The sequence below is a fragment of the Pinus tabuliformis genome, chromosome 9 (assembly GCF_031772625.1).
Source record: "Pinus tabuliformis cultivar Carrire ecotype Pingquan chromosome 9, CPIR1, whole genome shotgun sequence".
In the NCBI taxonomy this organism is placed as follows: domain Eukaryota; kingdom Viridiplantae; phylum Streptophyta; class Pinopsida; order Pinales; family Pinaceae; genus Pinus; species Pinus tabuliformis.
In genome coordinates, this window is record NC_142307.1 from 623158996 (window position 1) to 623179345 (window position 20350).

Here is a 20350-nt window from a genome sequence, read left to right on the forward strand (position 1 = left end):
CTAATAGATTTTTTAAGATGGCTATATTAATTGCCTGCAACAAGAGCATCACAACAGAAGAGACTGTGAAACTCTTCTTCGAGTGAGTGTGGGTTCATTTTGGGATTTCACAAACCATTATATCAAATAGAGATAGAAGGTTCCTGAGCACATTTTGGTCAAGCCTATGGTTGTTATTGGACACTAATCTCACCAAGTTAACTGCATTCCATCCACAAACTGGTGGTCGAACATAGGTTGTCAAGAGGACGATAGTGCACTTACTTCCCATGTACAACTCCAAGCATCCATGAACATGGGATAAGAGTATCCCCTGAGTGAAACAAAACTATAAAAGGGATCTCCATATCTCAACTGGTCACATCCCCTTTCAAGTGGGCATGGGATTTCAACCATTGTGTCTCCTTAATGTCATAATGCCTCTTGTGACTACACAAGCAAAATATTCACATGTTTAATTTGACGTTGATAAAGCCACCAGATTATTGAACGCATACAACACATCTGCTAGTAGGTCCATGATATGTTGGATAAACCCAATGCCAAGTACAAACAACATCATGATCAACATCGGGTGCCACATAAGTTTCAAGTGGGTGACAATTTTTGGTTACATTTGTAGAAGGAATGCCTTATTGGAGCCCATCGAAAGCTTTGACCACTCCGATATGGGCATTACACCATCACCAAGGATGTGGGTGTAAATTCTTTCCAGCTCAACATTCCCCCATTCCTTGACCTACACCTAGTGTTCAATGTGAATTTCCTTTGGCCATACTTTCCACCATTGTTGGACACATCAAACATTCTTGAGTAGTTGACACCAGCATAGTTCAACCTAGATTGCATTGAACATGCCACAATTGACCAGATAATGGACATATAGATTAAGAACACTAGCCAATAGAGGATCAAAATATTTTAGGTTGTCAAATCCGACCAGCTCCTGCACCAAGGAAAGTGGCTCACTAGGGACCAAGTTCAGCAGAAGTTTTCCCATCTCATGGAGGTACTCAATGCAATGGGGACCATTGATTTTTAAGGAGGGAGGATTGTTCCAGGTGGATATTGGTGGCCACCCACCTATTCCACTTGTAACCCCAACATTGTTTCCTTTCAGTTTCCTTAATTCTAGCACAACTTTCTATTTTTGGCAAATTTTTGAGTCCTAAACTTTGAGATTCATTTTGAGGTCCTAAAATACGTTTTATGGGAAAACAAAGAGAATAGAAAAGTGCTACAATTTATTTCACAAATTTTCTTTTCACCTTCTTATGGAGATCTTCAAAATGAGGTATTATGACAACCAAAGGTAGATTGTAAGCCAAAGTTACGACCCAGGGAAGTTAACGGTCCAACTTACCCCAATGGGGCCCAAAACCATTGGTACTTCATCTCCTAGGGTTAGGGTTTCACACTTCTTCTTTATAATAAAAAGGCCTCTGAGCCTCATTGTAACACAGTTCAAAAGGTATGTAGCCATCACATCTCTTCTCAAAGATTAGCTAACATTGCTCGAGCTAGTTTGTTCCATTTTGCATGTAAAAAATTTTCAATACTTGTTATTAACTAATTAAAGTTATGTTCGTTCGATGTATCTTTATGTTCTGTTTAAATCTGTATTTCATTTCATCCATTCATAAATCCGGATCATATTTCATTGTTATGTCTTGATAAAGGGAAGCCCAGGCTTCAATTTTTGGATATGCCAAGGTCATGTCCTCGCATTAAGCTCGATCTTCTACCCCCTTGTTGGAAATGAAATATGCCAGTGAATTGGCCCTGTGGCTAGGCATGGGAGAATATTATTACTTCTTTCTACTTGAGAATGTGAGCCAATTGTTGCGTGTTATGATCCAGTCTTTATCTTGTGGAAAATTTTGAGGGCAGTGATCCATTAAGGAGTTTTTAGTAGCTTAAATTATAATTTGGGAATTGTCCTCGACTATGATCCAGTGGAGAGAATTCTTTCTGACAATGAGGATACCTTGAATTAAGGCTTTAAGTTCAAAAGAATTGCTTCTTTCATGTTGGATGTATCCCATGTATATTATAATCATTTCCCCTTTGTGATTTCTTGACGACTCCACCTATTCCTACTTCCTTTGGAGGCTCCATCAAAATTCATCTTATAATGCAGCTCTGATGAGGGAGTCTAGGTGTACTGAATTGGATATTTAGCCTGAGAATGGGTGGTGTTCCCTTGGGGGTGGGGGGCATTAAGTTGCCACAAAGCTAGGATAACTTTTTAATTAGGGTGACCCTGAAAGTCCTTATCCTCCCATCTAGAGAGGAATATGGTTTCCTGTAGATATTTGTGAAGGAGAACCTAGATGCTATCTGTGGTTTTGTATTTATCATTGAAAATTCTTTGATTTCTTTCCTTCCATATTTACCAAAAAAGGAAGCTTGGTGCCATAGTCTAGAGTCGATTAAGGATTGAACTTTGGAAGGGATTTTTTTCCCGGGTTTTGATTGTTTGGACAATGTTTCCTTCAACCATCTATGCACTGGAATCCTTGAGCTAGCTTGTTCTAGAGAATATTATCTACATCACAAGAATCTCTCAAGTGATTAATGGATTTTTTCTGATTTTTACACATGCAACACGAGGAGGGTCCATAAAACCCCCTTTTGTGCAAGTTCTCCCATGTGAGAATGCAACGCTTGACAAGAAGGAAAGTTAACATGGATACTTTTGGCTAGAGATTAAGAGTCCAAAGTTGTTTATATTGATCTGGGGTGGTTAGAGGGGCTGAAAATAAGAGATAAAATGCTTCTTTGATTGTAAAGGTTCCAATTCTTTTGCAGCCTCATCACAGGATATCAGGGCCATTTTTCTTCCTTATAATACACTTGTTGAGTTCTTTCTCTAGGGCTAGCCTATTTTCCTCTGAGTCTTCCTCCTTACAGAGAAGAGGTGGTTTTCATTTATATATGTATGTGTTTTCATGCTCTATCTAGTATTGATATACATGAATATGTCTAGATTTTTGAGCAAGGTCTTAACTTTGAGAAAATTCGAAGGTGTTTCTAAGGCTACACAATTGTTGCTAAGATTCATCCCATAGCATTACTGATTTCCCATCTATAACCTCCCAAAAGTTGTGCATCTGAACCAATTATTTAATGAGGCTTGCTAGGTTCTAGATGAGGGATCCTTGAACCTGTGGGGATAGGAAAATTAGATCTTTCCTGTTGGTTTCTTTGGAATATTTTTTATGCTAGAGGTGTACCCAAGGATCCGATGTATAGTTAACGCATTTCCACCAAATTTTCATTCCGAACACCTTGTTGGCCTTGTTTGTATCATGTAGTCCTAGTATTCCATCTACTTTTGAGAGAAACAGGGTGTCCCATTTGACGAGAGGCCATTTTTGCTTGAGATGAGAACCTCCCCACATGAACTTTCTTTGGATATACCTTGTATTTTTTATGACCCACTTAGGGGTTGATAGAATAGATAAGAGATAAGAGATCATTGATTAGAAGTCATACTTTAGGATAATAAGGCAACTAACTTTGTTCAAAGAGAAAAATGTCCAATTGTCAAGTTTGCTTCAGATTTTGTTAAGGAGATCTCTCCAAGAAGAATTCTTGATGGAAGAGTCGATTAGGGGAGCTCCCAAGTATTTGGAGGGGAGGGGGCATAGGAGAAGCCAATAATTCTCGCAATGTTTATTTGGGTAATAGGAGGGGTGTTGAAGAATAATATTTTTGACTTTTCAAAGTTTATGGAGGTTCCAGAAGCTTCTAATAAAAGGTCTAGGATTTCCTTGACCTTTTTGGTTTCCTTGAATGATGGGTAGTTCAAATGAAGGGTTTCATCTACAAATTTCTAGTGCATGATGGTTATGTCATCATAAAGAGAAAGAGCTTGTAAAGTTCCATGTTGAAGAGATACCTTGACAGATTTTCCCAATCATTCTGCCAAGAGGATGAAAAGAAAAGGAGGGGATCACCTTGCCTAGTTCCTCGAGAGGGTTTGAAAGTGTTAGAAGGGGATCCATTTAAAACAATATAGAAGAAGCTCATGGATACAAGAGACATGACCCATTGAGTCTAGTGGGTCCTAAAACCAAAGGATAATAGGATACTTTCCATGTAGTCCCAATTTAGTTTGTTAAAGGCTTTGGAGAGATCAAGCTTGAGCACTATGCTAGGTCTCTTTAGGGTTTCGAGGGAGAGTATTTCTTCATGAGATAGGATGATTCCATCTAGGATCTGCCTTCCTTCCATATAACTACTTTTATCTGGGGATATGAGGATGGGGAGAATGGATTTAAGATGATTGACAGTCACTTTGGAAATAAGTTTCCAAATGACATTGAAAACTAAAATAGGTTGGAACTTACCTAGGGGAGCCAAATTTTCCTCCTTTGGAACCAAAGAAAAGAAAGTGGAATTAAAATATAGGAGGATGCATCAATTTTCTCTTAAGTCTTCTATGATTTCAAGGATCTCAACGTGGAGTAATTACCAACAATTCTTGAATAAGGAGACCATGAATCCATCAGGTCTTGGGTATTTACCAGAAATCATTTAATTGATTGCTTCATTAACCTCATTGATACAGATGGGTTTGATAAGAGATGAGTTGTGACTTTTAGTGACGATCTTGGGAATGTGAGTTCTGATCTTATTGATGGCTTCCATATGGAGAGGTTGAGGGTTGGAGAGTAGACCTGAGTAGTAGCTTACTAAAGTGGCCTCCAAATCCTCTTGTTTCTCTAAAACTTTCCCATTCTCAGTGCGTAGTGATGTGATATTATTGTATGAGAAATTTTATATAGTAGAGTGGTGGAAAAATGAGGTGTTGTGCTTCCCCTCCTTAAGCCAACCAATCCTTGATTTTTGTTTCCAATTTATCTCCTTGTTCTTATATATATGCTCCAGTTTCCTAGTGAGAGAAGCTTCTCTATTCTTGATTTCCTCTATTTGATTGTTGGATATGATTTCCTATTGGAGAGAGGCCATTTCTTTTTCCAGAGTGTGTTTCCCCTATAATATGTTACCAAATTCTTCCTTGTTCCATTGTTTAAGGAGGATTTTCATTTGTTTGAGATTTTGTTGAAAAATGTACACTTTTTATCCTTTTACGTGGGTCACACCTTGCCACCAATCCTAAATATTTCGATGAGATTGGGATTCATAAGACATAATTACTCAAATATGAACTAGCATTTGAGGGGGTTTCCAAATTTTCTCCCTAAGAAGTAGATAGGCCAATGGTTATAGCCCACAGAGGGAAGGTGTCAAGTCACTATAATACTAATGTAGCCCCCTTATTATTATTTTTGGGCCCTTGTAGCCCCTATATTGTTATTGTTGTGCCCCATAGAATCCCACTATTGTTATTTTTGTTCCCTTACATTATTATTGTTATGTAGGCTCTGATTATATTGTAACCCCTTAAACTCCTATATATACAAAGGAGGTCTTGTCATTTGTATCATCTAAGAATTTTTTATTTATGTAATGTAAAGTAGGTTTCGACCTCGAAGAGGATAATTTTTAAGTCGTTGATCTATCTATTTTTGAGCTAGTTGCATAACATTTGGGTTTAGAGTTTTGGATTCTAGGGTTTCACTCCTTCAAAGAAGCCATCGTGGAATTTTCGCTATAACGCTTTTTCTAAAAAACCTCAGAAGCTGAAATTATGATGAAATGGATCCAAAATCTTGTTGAACTTTGTTCTATAATTTCAGATCTTGGTTCGCTATAGTTTCAGATATATGATCTGAATAAGTTAGGGTTTTTTCATGCTCCAGAATCAAGTCTCAAACAAGTGATCGAGGGAAAATTGTCATAACTTTCTCTTCAAGCATCGGATTGGAATTCCATAAAAAGTGATAGAAAGAGAAAAAACTTTAGTTTTTTGTGTATCAATTTCAGGGTCAAATTCCCAAACAATAACACATGGTATTACGTACAAGTTTTCTCTACTGAACCAGTCCATAATCAAGTCATTGTGCGATATTTGACATAACATTATATTGAAGAATCCAATTTTGTTCTGAATTATGGTGTTGGAAGGAAGACTCAGAGGGTTACTACAGGAAGTAATTTTAGATCTTGGATATCCAAAACTACAGAGTTACAATAATTTAAAGATCGAGCTCCTACAAGCAATAAAAATGTGTGTATTTTTTTTTAATTGACATAACATTTGTTTGAAAAATTAGTTTGAAGTGATTACAAGGGAATATTGAAGAATATATATCATTACTGGGTTCTAAAATGCCCCATAAACAAAAAAATTATACACCCATTAAGCCCTCTGAAATATGTACTATGACGCATGAAGAGGAAGAATTGCAGCATGATATATCAAAATTACAGGACCAGGTGTAACAAATTTCGCTCTCATTAAGAGCAACCAAATATGAACTAAAAGGGGACATGGATGGTTTAAAAGAAGAAATAAAAAGTGACATGGATGTTATAAAAGGAAACGTGGAGGTTTTTAAAGTAGAAATGGATGTGATGAATGTCAAGTTGGAAGGGTTGAAAAAGTTGTTGCAAGAAATGCTTCCAGGTGGTGACAAGGTAATCCATGAAAATCATGATGAGGACAAAAGGAGCGGGAATTATGATTTTAGAGATTCCAATGTGGGGTTTAAGAACCACCACATTCCAAATATAGATATGAGGAAGTTTTATGGAAAGGATCCAGTAACATGGATACTACAGATGGAGCAATATTTTGATCTATAATATGTGCAACCGTCACAAAAGGTACGTATTGAATCTTTATATTTAGAACCCAATCAGTTTGTACGGTATAGATGGATTTGTTCCCATAAACTACTTGTCACCTGGTCAATTTTTACGGAGGAAATGATAACACATTATGCATATATAAAGAGAAACACCTTCTTTAGCTAATTGATAAATCTCAAACAAAAGGGTTCAATGGTGGAGCAAATTGAAGACTTCCAAAAATTGAATATTAGGGTAACCTATATTCTAGAGGAGCTTATGATTGATGTCTTCATAGGAACTTTAAAATATAACATCCAACATGAGGTTCTCATTCAAGAACCTGATTCATTGGAGAAGGAATTCAGGGTGGCAAGAAAAGTTGAAAGCAAAATTATGGCAACAAGGAAGTCTACCACTCACAACTATAAAGATGTAAGTGTTGTTTCTCCTTGTCTTCCAAAACTTACAAGGTTGACACCACAACAATTGGAGGAAAGAAGAGAAAAATGGATTTGTTACAGTTGTGATAGAAAATACACTAAAGATCATAAGTGTGCCGATAATAAATTATTCTACATAGATTCTGAAGAGGAGGAATAAAAGAAACAAGAAACATCAAAAGAGGAGGATATAAACCAAGAACCAACCCCAGAGAAAGAAGAAATGAATTTGTCGATATCTTGTAATGCATTGGCATGAATTACCACTCCTCAAACTCTCAAGATAGAAGGATATATCAAAAAGAAAAAGGTAATAATGCTAATTGATGCAGGTAGTACCCATAATTTTATTCATTGTAAGATAGTCAAGGAATTGAATTTCTTCATATATCCAACATCAGAGTGTCAAGTGATGGTTGCAAATGGAGGAATTATAAATTTCTATGGAAAGTGCCATAACATCAATCTATGATCCAAATATAAATAGGAATGCAACACATTACAGATATAACCATAAATTCAACGATGCAGTAGAAATAACACTATATTTCATTAATATCAAATAATGAAATATGCTTACAAACAGAATGGAAATGAGACTAGCTCGGGCGATGGTAGCTTATCTCTGAGAAGAGATGTGGCATCTACATGCCTCTGAACTATGTTATAATGAGGCTCAAGGGCCTTTTTATTATTGAACAATAAGAGAAACCCTAAACAACCAAAACCCTAACCCAAGGAGATGTAACACCAAGAGTTTATGGGCCCCGTTGGGGTTAGTTGGGAAGCCAACTTCCCGGGTTGTAACTTGGTCATATTATCTCCGTTTGACGTGCATGATACCTTGTTGAAAATATCTCTCTGAGGAATCCAAATGAAAATGTGATTTCAAAGAAATATCATTGAGGAATATTACCAAAAGCACGTCGTTTAAGGCCTCAAAACGGCTTCAGAGGTTCAAGACCCGAAAAACTGCCAAAAATAGTAAACTGTGCTACAACTAAGGAAACTGAAAAATTGAAAGAAACATTGGTGGGGGTCCACGTGACACTAATATCCACCTGGATCATTCCTCCCCCCTTAGGAGGCAATGGTCTCCATTGCATTGAGCTCCTCCATGAGATGAGGAAGCATCTGCTGAACTTGGTCCCTAGTGAGCCATTTTCCTTGGTGTAGGAGTTGGCCAGCTTTGACAACTCGATACAGTTGGACCTTCTACTGGCAAGTGTTCTTGATCTATGTGTCCATGATCTGTTCAGTTGTAGCTTGTTCCATGTAGTCTGGATTTAACTATGTTGGTGTGAGTTGTTATGCAATGTCGGATGTGTCTAGTAATGGTGGAAAGTAGGTCTGAAGGTAATCCACATTGAACACTCGGTGTAGGCCAAGGAATGGGGGAATGCTGAGCTCAAAAGAATTATATCCCATAGCCTTGGGGATGGTGTATGGCCCATATCGAAGCAGGCGAATCTTGCGGTGGGGCCTAGTGAGGCGCTCCTTTTGCAAATGTAGCCAAAATTTGTTGCCCACCTGGAACTTGTGTCGCACTCGATGCTGATAATGCCGTTATTTGTACTTAGCATTGGCTTTGTCCAATATGTCGTGGACCTGTTTGCGTATGTGTTGAATGTGCTCAATGAAGCTATTTTCCTTGTCGACTTTAGAATGGACATGAGCTAATCTTCTTAAGTCGTTGCAAATAGTATGGCCACATCAATGGGACATAGTGGCTGGGATCCCAAGCCCACCTGAAAAGGGTTGTTGCTAGTCGAGTTGTGGAGAGCCCAGTTGTAGCTGAGTTGGACATAGGGGATGATACCATCCCATGTGCGTGGATTCTTTGATTTGTACATGCACAAAATATGTATGATCATCCTGTTAATGACCTTTGTCTAGCCATTAGCTTGGGGATGGAAAGTTGTGGACTTAGTGAGCTTGGTGTCTAGCATCGACCAAAGACTGGGAAAAAATTTACTAAGGAACCTGCTGTCTCGATCTGAGATGATAGACTGTGGGATGCCAAAGTGTACCCACACTCGTTCAAAGAAGATTTTAGCAGTGGCTTCTGTTGTGATACTCTTCATGCAGGCTGCCATAATGGGCATCTTTGAGAATCTGTTGACGACCAAAAAAACACAGTCGTTGTCATGCTTAGTAGAAGGAAGGGTTGACATGTAATCCATGGAGATGGATTCCCAAGGTTGACTAGGGGTAGGCAACGGAGTATAGAGAACTTGGTTCTTGATGGTTGGTTTTGCAATGGTGCAGGTAGTGCAGGATCTGATGTACTTCTCGACATCCCGTCGAAGATTCGGCCAATAGAAATACTTATGTAGTACTACCACCATTTTTTTCGACCCCGAAATGCCCAACAACCCAAATGTAGTGCGCTTCCAAAATCATCTTCGCATGCTCTCTTGAAGGAACACAAAGGTGTCCCAGGTCAGGAATAACAAAGCATCTTGGAGGTGAAAATTTGGAACTTGCTGACCCTCCAAGAGTGTATGGTATGTGTGGCCAAATTCTAGGTCGCTTTTGTAGAGAAGTGGTCAATCAAAAGTCTTGTGCCCACAAGAGTTGAGCACAAACGTTAGCGCCATGATTGATGGTCGGCTGAGGCATTCTGCAACATTATTTGTGCTACCCTTCTTATACTTCATATTAAAATGGAACTATTGCAAGTATGTGGATGGCGATAATTTTGCAACTTCTCTTGCGTCTGTATGAATTGTAGGGGTTGGTGGTCTGTGTGGATGATCATTTCCTTCCCCAAAATGTAATGCTTCCATTGTTGGCAACCCTGCACAATGGAATACATCTCTTTGTCCTAAGTGGGATACTTCCAGACGGTATCTAAAAATGTCTCACTGTGATATGCCACTGGATGACCCTGTTGAGTAAGGAATGCTCCAATAGCATAGTCAGAGGCATCTGTCTCAATCTCAAATTTTTGTTGCAAGTCTAGTAATGTGAGCACTGGTGTAGAGCAGAGGCGATGTTTCAACTCTGCGAATGCCTTCTGTTGAGATTCAGACCAAAAGATTTTTTCTTTCGCTCCTCCTTTGGTGACTTGACTCATGGGCCAAGTGATATGAGAGAACCACAAGATGAACCTGAAGTAGAAATTGGAAAGACTAAGAAAGCTGTGGAGCTTCGTTAGAGTGGTTGGGACTGGCCAATTCCGAATGCCTTGGATCTTGGATGGATCCACATGCACCCCCCATTCATCAATAATGTATCACAGATACTGAACCTGGGTCAATGCCAAAAGTGAATTTCTCCAAATTGACACATAGCTTGTGTTGCCTCAGTGTTTGGAGAACCTGTTGCATGTGGTGGAGGTTCTCTTCCCAACTCTAGTTGAAGATCAGGATGTCATCCAAGTATACCATGACAAATGAGTTGGTGAATGGCCGCAAGATGTCATCCATAAGCCTCATGAAGGTTGTAGGAGAATACGTCAACTTAAAAGGCATAACCAACCATTAGAAAAGGCCCTCCTTGGCTTTGAAGGTAGTCTTCCACACATTGGAGGGTTTTATTGGTACCTGGTAATATCTGGACTTCAAGTCAATATTGCTAAAATATTTTCCTCCCTTGAGTTGGTCCATAAGGTCATCAATTCGTGGGATCGGGTACCTATTCTAGACAATGATATTGTTCAGCGCTCGATAGTCAATACAGAGTCTCCAAGTCCCATCCTTCTTCTGTACCAACATGATCGGGTCCCACAGGGTGATGAACTTGACTGAATGTGACCTTTCTGCAATAGATCCTGAATTTTCCTCTTGATTTCATCGTTCTCAAGAATGGAGCGCCGATAGATTGGTCCATTGGGTAACGACACACCTGGGGTCAGATCGATGGAGTGCTTGACCTAACAGTGCGGAGGTACCCTTGTGGGGGAGGTGAAGATGTCCTCGTACTCCTACATGACCATGTCCATCTATTTTTGTCATGCAGAGGGGATCTGTCTGGAGGTCGTGGTAGTGTCTTCTTCTTTCCTTCAGGTCGTATCATCAGGAAAAATTCCCGTTTTTTGAAATGAGCTTACTGCATTATTTTGTAGTAACCAAAGAGATGGCAGTAGGCGGTGCTACCTCCGGTATCCTGTACAACTTACTACCCAATGTAATAATAACAACGTGAGGCCTTAACTCATAAAAAACATGTCGCTTCCACAAGTATGGTTGCCCTAATAATACATCACAAACATCAAGGGGAGAAACATCACATAATACCTCATCCGTGAAGGGATTGATGTTGTATGGAAGGTGACATTGTTGGCTCATGTGCAGATCCCATCCTTGGTGAAGCCACTCGATGGTGTACGGTTGTGGGTGTACTATGGTCGGTAATCCAAGCCGCTTCACGACCTATGCTTCAATGAGATTCTTTTGGCTCTCGTTGTCGACAATGAACTGTAATGGGGAACCCTTTAACCACATCTGGGAGTGGAAGAGACACTTCTCCTCCTCTAGATCTTCAGGTTCCTCCTTCTGGATATTTGTGGTGCCGACGGTGGCGTTGGGCTCCGCATCAATAATCTGCTTCTCTTTGTCATTCCCCTTGTCAGGTTCTAACTTAGAGTCGGAACATGCATCTGATTTTGAAGCCTTCAGTTCAGCCACTAGTGATTGCTTGGCCCGACACTCACTTGTGTTGTTGGTGGAGCTCTTATGGAACTCACACCACTTTCCCATGTCCTTCTTTGGCTTTGCAGTGTTGTCCTTTGCTTGTGGCCTTGGCAAGTTGTCTTGGGCCATCCCACCTTGGCTTTGTCCTTTGTTATACGGTTTGGGGGCACCTTTCCCTTGCTTTGGATTTGGAGATCCAAAATCTCGCTTCTTCAGTTTAAACTTCTGCTCGATCCTGATGGCATATCGATACACCGTGCCCAACGAGGAGATGTCCAGGAACTCCATCTCATCCTGGATGTATCTATGTAGGTAACCACAATACTTGAGTACCAAATGTTTCTTAGAATCCTTGATACCCAACTTCGCGCAAAGGGTATGAAAAGCATTGGTAAACTCCGGCACATCTTGGTCCCTTCCCTGCCACAGCACAGTCCACTTATGTATTTGTCCTCGTAGCTTCCGACAGGGCAGTACTGCTCCTTGATGGTGTCCCAGAATGAATTCTAAGTGGGAGCGGCTAAAAACAGTGAGATCGTACTTTCATCCTTCTGCTCACAATAGGTTTCCCACCAGTCCTTGACATGGGGGGTGGCTTTGAGAAGAGCAAAAGTAATATTTTCTCGGCTGGAAAAATCATGAACATAAAAATATCCTTCTAGTAGATTCAACCATTTATCTACTGTGTCTGCATCTATTTGGCCCTCAAATATGGGAATGTCAAAGTTTACTTGTACCTTAAAAGGTGTGGATCCTCTAGAGTGGCTGTTGGATGTGCATGCATCGCCGATGGGCAACCAATGAAGGATATGGGAAAATTTATCCATCATCATGTTCCTTTGTTTCTCGAGGGCCTCCTCAAGCAATATTTTGATAGAATCTCTTGCTCCCTTGTCTTTCTTTTCTTCTCCCATGGGAGGCCGTTGGGAATTCTGAGGCTGCTCTTGCAAAGTTTTGACTAGTTCGAGCCCTAACTCCTTATATCTCGACCTAGTTGGGGACATGCAAAAAAAAAGAGAGAGCAGACCGCTTTGATACCACTAATCCAAATTTAAACAGGAACACAACAAATTACAGATATAACCATAAATACAGAGATGCAATAGAAATAACACTATCTTTCATTAATATCAAATAATGAAATATGCTTACAAACATAATGGAAATGAGACTAGCTCGAGCGATGGTAGCTTATCTCTGAGAAGAGATGTGGCGGCTACATGCCTCTGAACTGTGTTATAATGAGGCTCAAGGGCCTTTTTATTACTAAAAAATAAGAGAAAACCCTAAACAACAAAAACCCTAACTCGAGGAGATGTAACACCAAGAGTTTATGGGCCCTGTTGGGGTTAGTTGGGCAGCCAACTTCCCAGGGTCGTAACTTGGTCATATTATCTCTGTTTGACGCGCATGATACCTCATTGGAAAGATATCTCCAAGGAATACAACTGAAAATGTGATTTCTTAGAAATCACTTGAGGGAATATTTCCAAAAAAACATCGTTTAGGGCCTCAAAACAGCTTTGGAAGTTTAGGACTTGAAAAACTGCCAAAAATAGTAAACTATGCTACAATTAAGGAAATTGAAAAACTGAAAGAAACAATGGTGGGGGTCCACGTGGAATAGGCGGGTGGCCACCAATATCCACCTGGATCAATCTATCCATGGGGGAATATGTATTGAATATTCCAATGCTTTCCATTCCAATGGATGGTGTTGTTGTTGTACTAGGAGTCGAATGGTTACAATCTTTGGGGATGATAGCTTTCAATTTTCAAGAACTTTTCTTGATTTTTTTTGGGAAGGAAAGGAAGTTGAATTAAGGGGTATCGCAAGGAAACCGAGAAACATAATCATATCTAATGGCACTACAAAGCTTTCGAAGAAAGAACAATGGGGTGTAATTGCATAATTATGCTCACTAGAAGTTCAACCATTGAAATAATCTATTTCTCTAGATCTCCAAAAGTCTTGGACAATAATTCCAAGGTGTTTGATACTCCCAAAGGCCTCCCACTTATTTTTTATCATGATCATTCTATTCATTTGATTCCAGGAAGTGTTCCTCCAAACATCAGGCCTTACAAATATCCTTATGCCCAAAAGAGTGAAATTGAACTTATGGTTGTAGAAATGCTAGAGGCTAGTATAATTCAACCTAGTCAAATTTCTTTCTTTGCTCCAGTAGTATTGGTGCACAAGAAGGATGGATCATGGATCATGGGGTATGTGTTTGGATTATAGGGAGCTCAACAAGCTCACTATTAAAGATAAATTTCCCATTCCTATCATTGATGAATTGTTGGATGGATTACATGGAGCAATTTACTTCACCAAGTTGGATCTTCATTCAGGATATCATCAGATTAGAATGAAGACTAAAGACATTCTGAAAACAAAATTCAAAATTCATGAGGGTCATTATGAATTTTTGGTCATGCCTTTTGGCCTCACTAATGCACCTTACACATTTCAAGGTTTGATGAATTCCATTTTCAAACCCACCCTTATAAAATATGTGTTAGTATTTTTTGATGATATACAAATATAAAACAAGCCTTGGAAGGATCATGTTCAACATGTTGACAGGGTGCTCAAGCCATTGGAGGAGAAACAATTATATGCAAAAAATCTCCAAATGTTTCTTTGGAGTAGAGGAGGTGGAATATTTGGGTCATATTGTATCTCATGAGGGTGTTAAGGTAGACCCTAACAAAATTAAAGCCATTAAGGAATGGAAAATCCACACAACCATAAATCATATTCGAGGATTTCTTAGGTTGAAAGGGTATTATCGCAAGTTTGTTAATAATTATCAGATAATAGTGGCACCCCTAACATCGTTGCTAAAGAAAGATTTATTTTCTTGGACTTTAGAAGAAATGAAGACCTTTGAACATCTTAAAGAGGCAATGTGCCAAGCACCAGTCTTAGCTATGCCAAACTTCACAAAAACTTTTATTGTGGAATGTGATGCCTTAGGAAATGGAATTGGTGTTGTTTTAATGCAAGAAGGAAGACCCAATTCTTTTGAAATTAATCCAATCAAAGAAAAGCATTTACACAGGCCTATTTATGAGAAGGAAATGTTGGAAATACTACATGCACTAAAGCAATGGCGACCTTACCTAATGGGAAGACACTTAAAGGTAAAAACAAATCATGATAGTCTTAAATACTTTTGGGAAAAAATATTATCTTCAGAAGAGAAGCAAAAATGGGTGACAAAGATATTGGGTTATGACTTTGAAATCCTATACAAAAAAGGGAAGCAAAATGTTGTTGCAGATGCACTCTCAAGAAAGGATGAGGATGTGGAAGCATTGCTTTGTGCCATTTCTATTATCCAACCTGAGTGGATAAGTGAAGCAAGGGATGAATAAAAGAATTATTGAAGAGGTGTGGTCACTCGTTCAAAAGTTGCGGAAAGATCCCAGTGTGTCTGATACATTTAGCTAGAAAAATTATTCATTGTGGTACAAAGATCACTTACATCTTTGAAATAATTCCCAACTCAAACAAAAGGTTATTTTGGAATTGCACACTTCTCCCTTAGGCGGGAACTCGGGATTTTTATAAACTGACCATAGGGTCAAGAAGGGAATTTTTTGGGATGGCCTTAAATCTAATATTCAGAAGTTTGTGGTAGAATGTTTGGTTTGCCAACAAAATAAAGTTGAGACAATTAAGACCTAGGGTTTGTTACAACCTTTATCCATTCCAAGTTAGCATTGGGAGGAGGTCTCAATGGATTTTATCACGAGTTTACCCAAGTCTAAAGGAAAGAGTTTCACTATGGTGGTAGTTGATAGATTTACCAAGTATGCACACTTTTGTGAATTATCTCATCCTTTTAAAGCTAGTACACGTGCTACTACATTTATGGAAACAATTCAAAATCTTCTTGGAAACCCAAATATTATAGTAAGTGACAAACATCCTATTTTCACTAGAAATTTTTGTACGAAATTATTTTCTTGTATTGGTACTCAGTTAGCTCATAGATCATCTTATCATCCTCAATATCATGGCCAAACTGAGATAGTGAACAAATATTTGGAAGGATATTTTCATTTCTTTGTATCTGATAAACAAACACAATGGGTCAAGTGGTTATCTCTAGTTGAATGGTGGTATAACACTTCCTTCCATACTGCAGCAAAAATGACCCCATTTTTGTGGCACTTTATGGATATCATCCACCATTCATCACATAATATTTAAGAGAAAACTATAAGGTTTAAGAAGTGGAAGATCACATTGAGCATCAACAACAAGTTCTCCAACTCTTAAAGGATAACCTCACTCTGTCGCAAAATCAAATGAAACAAAAGGTAGATCAACATCGCAATGAAATAAGTTTTGATGTAGGTGAATGGGTATTTTTACGGCTAAAACCATACAAACAAATGTCTCTCAAGAAATATAAGAAGGGTAATAAATTATCACCCAAGTACTATGGTCCTCACAAGGTGTTTCAAAAGATTGATACTATGGCTTACAAATTGGAGCTGCCTAAATCCTCAGTATACCTAGTTTTCCATGTTTCATGCTTAAATAAGGTTATCAGTGACAAGCTTCCAGTTCAAAAAGTGTTTCCAAAACTTGACGAAGAAGGGAAAATCATATTTGAGCCTGAAGCAGTCATGGAAACAAGAACCCGACAGCTACGAAATCGATCAATTTCAGAGTAGCTCATTAAGTGGAAAAACTTACCTGTTGAATATTGCACATGGGAGGATGATAATTTTATACAGAAGCACCCAAAACTACTCAAGCATTGAGGATAACATTTTTTTGAAGGAGAGGGTCATGTTAGGTACCTATAATACTACTGTAGCCCCCTTATTGTTATTGTTGTGCCCTTACATTATTATTTTTATGTAGGATCTGATTATATTGTGACCCCTTAGACTCCTATATATAAAAAGGAGGTATTGTCATTTGAATCATCTAAGAATTATTCATTTATGTAATGTAAAGGATGCTTCCCCCTTGAAGAGGATAATTTTTAAGTCGTTGGTCTATATATTTTTGAGTTTGTTGCATAACAGAAGGATTTGCATAAATAATTCATTGCCATAGGTGAGAAATTGATTCAACACTAATAAACGATACAACCTAGAGGAGATTTGCGCCATCCCACACCATATATTGTTCCATGTTAAGATACCATTGGTTTTCCTCATGTCCACCATGAATGCTTCCTCGATGAAATTTTGTAGATCCTCAGTTTCAGGTTCCAAGTGTTATCCTCCACCTTTCTTTTCACTCAAAGAAGTGATCATATTAAAGTCCCCTCCAATTATCCATTTGTGGGAATCCACCTATTATTGGAGGTGTTAGACTCCGTCTTGTCAGTCAATGTGAGATTGTTAAATGTGTTTTTTAGAATATGTAATTTGTCAAAATGTTTCAAATTCTCCAGCTCTTCAAATGCCAGCAGTCAATTCACACTGCTTGAGGACAGCTCCTCTATTCTATATTCAGTCAAATGGAATCGAATAATATTGGATGAGACACATTTTATCAAGGAAGCTGTGGCTGTTGTATTGGAGATCTAGGAGTTTTTATTGTCCATTCCATGCCTTTTTGCAAAACCTATATTCAAACTGTTTGGCCAAACAACTGCCATTGCTGCTAAGTCAGGAATTCTCTTGAAATGGATGCTTCCCCAATTGTTTGCATTTGCAGTAAATGTATCTGTTCAGAAGTTTTTACATGCACAAAGTTTAGTCTTACCTATAGTTTGGATATCGGGAGGAGTATTAATCTTACACCTTATATTCTGTTGGATAACTGCCTTCAAACTAAAACTAGGCCTCATTGGTATTTTCATGACACACAATGTATCGTGCTGGCTGATGACCATCCTTGAGTTTCTTTACATAATGCATTCTGCTTCATGAAAAGCTTCATGGACGGGCTTCAAATTAATTGCATTCCACCAAATTCCATAATTCTTAAGACTATCTATATTTTCAGCCCTAATGGTATTCCTACAGATATGGTACTATCAGATCCTCGTTTTTCTTGCTGGGACATTGAATGATCCAGCAGTTGATATAGATGCCACTTTCCATAAGGTAGTTAATCCTGATGCTCCACGACATTGGTTATCAAAGCATTAGTATGATACTTCTGGAGATGATGATACCACTTGGCTTCGACGTTGCCATAAGATGTTCCCTCCTGTTCATAATATTCTCTTTGCAGCGTAAGGGTCTCCAATGAACTTGGTGTTGGGAATGCTGAGGCTGCATGCTTTTCAGTTTTTGTTTCGGTCGCTACATCTTCAGTCATCAGCATATTCTTTGCAATAGTTTTTCTTCTTTGCAAAAATGTCTTGGGTTATCTCTTCACAAGCAGCTCGACTGTCACAGAAAGAGTCTCAGAGTTGGTTCCATTTCTTACTGCATCTATCCTTCTTAATGGAATACAGGCAGTGCTGTCAGGTGTGGCTATAGGATCTGGTTCACAGTACTATGTTGTTAATGAGAAATTAATTTCCTGTTATATGGTGAGGGTTGCCGCTAGGCATACTCATATGTTACAAGTTCGGATTAGGGATAACTGGCATCTGGTCTGGGATGATAGCTGGGACTTCACTACAAAGTCTAATTTTGTTATATGCTACATGGAATACAAATTGGAATGAACAGGCCAGGCAAGCTGCAGACTATCTACGGGCTTGGAGATCAGACCATATAGTCTCTCCGTGATGGAAATAAGAAAATTGGGAGGATCGAAGCGTATTTTGTACCTGTGTATAACACCTATCTTCAAAGCTAAATTTGAAACAAAGATATCCATCACAGCAGAAGAACAGGAGTAAGTCGACGACCTTGGACATCACCAGTCTATGATAAGTTGCTCCGCAGCAGTGAGGATTTTGTATGGCCTATAGATTCTAGCTTTCATGGACATTCTATAATTGATGTGGAGTTCCTGGACCTGAAAATTACTACCATGAATGGTGGAGAAACTTGTTCAATATGGCCCAATGAAGGAATAATGCAGTGTCAAGCAACTAAGGGTGCATTAAAATGCTTTTCTCGTATGTTGGATGATGGTCTTCACACGGATGTAATTATTAATACTGCTAAAGGTAATGTTAGAGCACATCGGGTTGTTTTAGCAGCACGATCCCCTGTTTTTGAGAGTATGTTAATGCATGATCTCAAAGAGATAGAATCATCGATAATTAATATTGAAGACATATCTGTGGAAGCTTGTATGGCTCTTCTAAGCTACATCTATGGAGGTATCAAACATGAGGACTTTTGGAACCATAGAATAGCTTTATTGAAGGTTGTTGATAAATTCGACAGAGGCCATGAAGGAATCCAAGGTTCCAGATATACTAAATTTGATGGATCTATCGCTAATTACAAAAATTAGTTTAAACGGCAAAGGAGAAGGTGAAAGGCTATACTTAGGATATCTCCTTTTGCACGTCGCTGGATGGCACTATATTCAAAAGAAATGTGATCGATCTTCAAAGCAAGGTTTTCGATTGAAGAGGTTTTCATTTAAAATTGGTTTTGTTTCAAATAGTAAATGTAACGTGGCAGTCAAAGCCAAATTGAGGCACAGATAACTATCCCAGCAAAGCAATAGGATTCGATCTCCTATTAAGGGCTTCAGTTAAATCTCCAAGTGGATCTACGCTCCAGTTGTATCTTTAAAGTGGCCATCAGAGGATTTTAAGGGGAACGGTCTTCTGTTTTTAGAATAAAGGGATAATTCTATCTCTATTTTTGTAACTTCAGGTGAAACAACGCCCTTTTTTTTGGGTCGATCTGTTTTCTCCTAGAATAGTTTATTTAATGCATTAAAAAAATCACTTGTAAAGTTTTTTAGTGGGGAAGGAGATTTCTGAGAGCTGGTGGAGGAGAAATACAGAGTTTCATTGCACATTTTTTGACAGGGATTTAAATAAAAATGCAGCTCTGACCCCTGAGATTCTTGTGGTATGAGATCTAACATTTGTGTCATCCTTTGTTTCATATGTAGCCTGTCATGTTCTCATTTCATTTCATAATTGTTTCTAAATGAATACTTTTAAGTGAGAAAGGCATAATTCAATTTATTTGCTCTGTCTTGAGGAAGTGTTCATATTTAATGTTTTCTTCTGTTTGACAAGGATTCATCTTCTATGCCCTTGTCAACTCCTCAATAGTTCACCCACTCCACAATGCTTCAAATTTGATGTTAAATTTCTTGCCTATCTTGCCTCAGGAGATAATCTGTGTTTTTGATTATATTTCTCTGTTTTCAAACTGTTCTTTGCCCATGCAGCCCAGAAAACCCAAACATTTATTTAAAACCTCATTTCTATCAATTTACTAGCCTAAAATCAGTATTCCTTATTGGTCATCTCAGCCCCTTTGAAAACTTGTCTGCCGAGATAGACTCGGAGAGAGCCCTCTCCTGTCCTCATAGGGCTAGCTATGAGGCTGAGCGTAGTTTGATGTTGCCTTGAGTTTTTCCTTCCTCAGCCTGGGGCAAATTCTAGCGCTAACATAGTGGCGACCATACTGGGGAAGATGGTTTGTTGTTGATGT

At 38.7% G+C, this 20350-nt stretch overlaps 2 pseudogenes; both read left to right on the forward strand.

Annotated features, from left to right (window-relative positions):
• Positions 1-6402: 6402 nt before the first annotated feature.
• On the forward strand, positions 6403-18560 carry LOC149150138 (protein DETOXIFICATION 36-like; annotated as a pseudogene).
• Positions 18505-19493, forward strand: LOC149150139 (BTB/POZ domain-containing protein At1g21780 pseudogene; annotated as a pseudogene).
• The last annotated feature ends 857 nt before the right edge of the window (positions 19494-20350 follow it).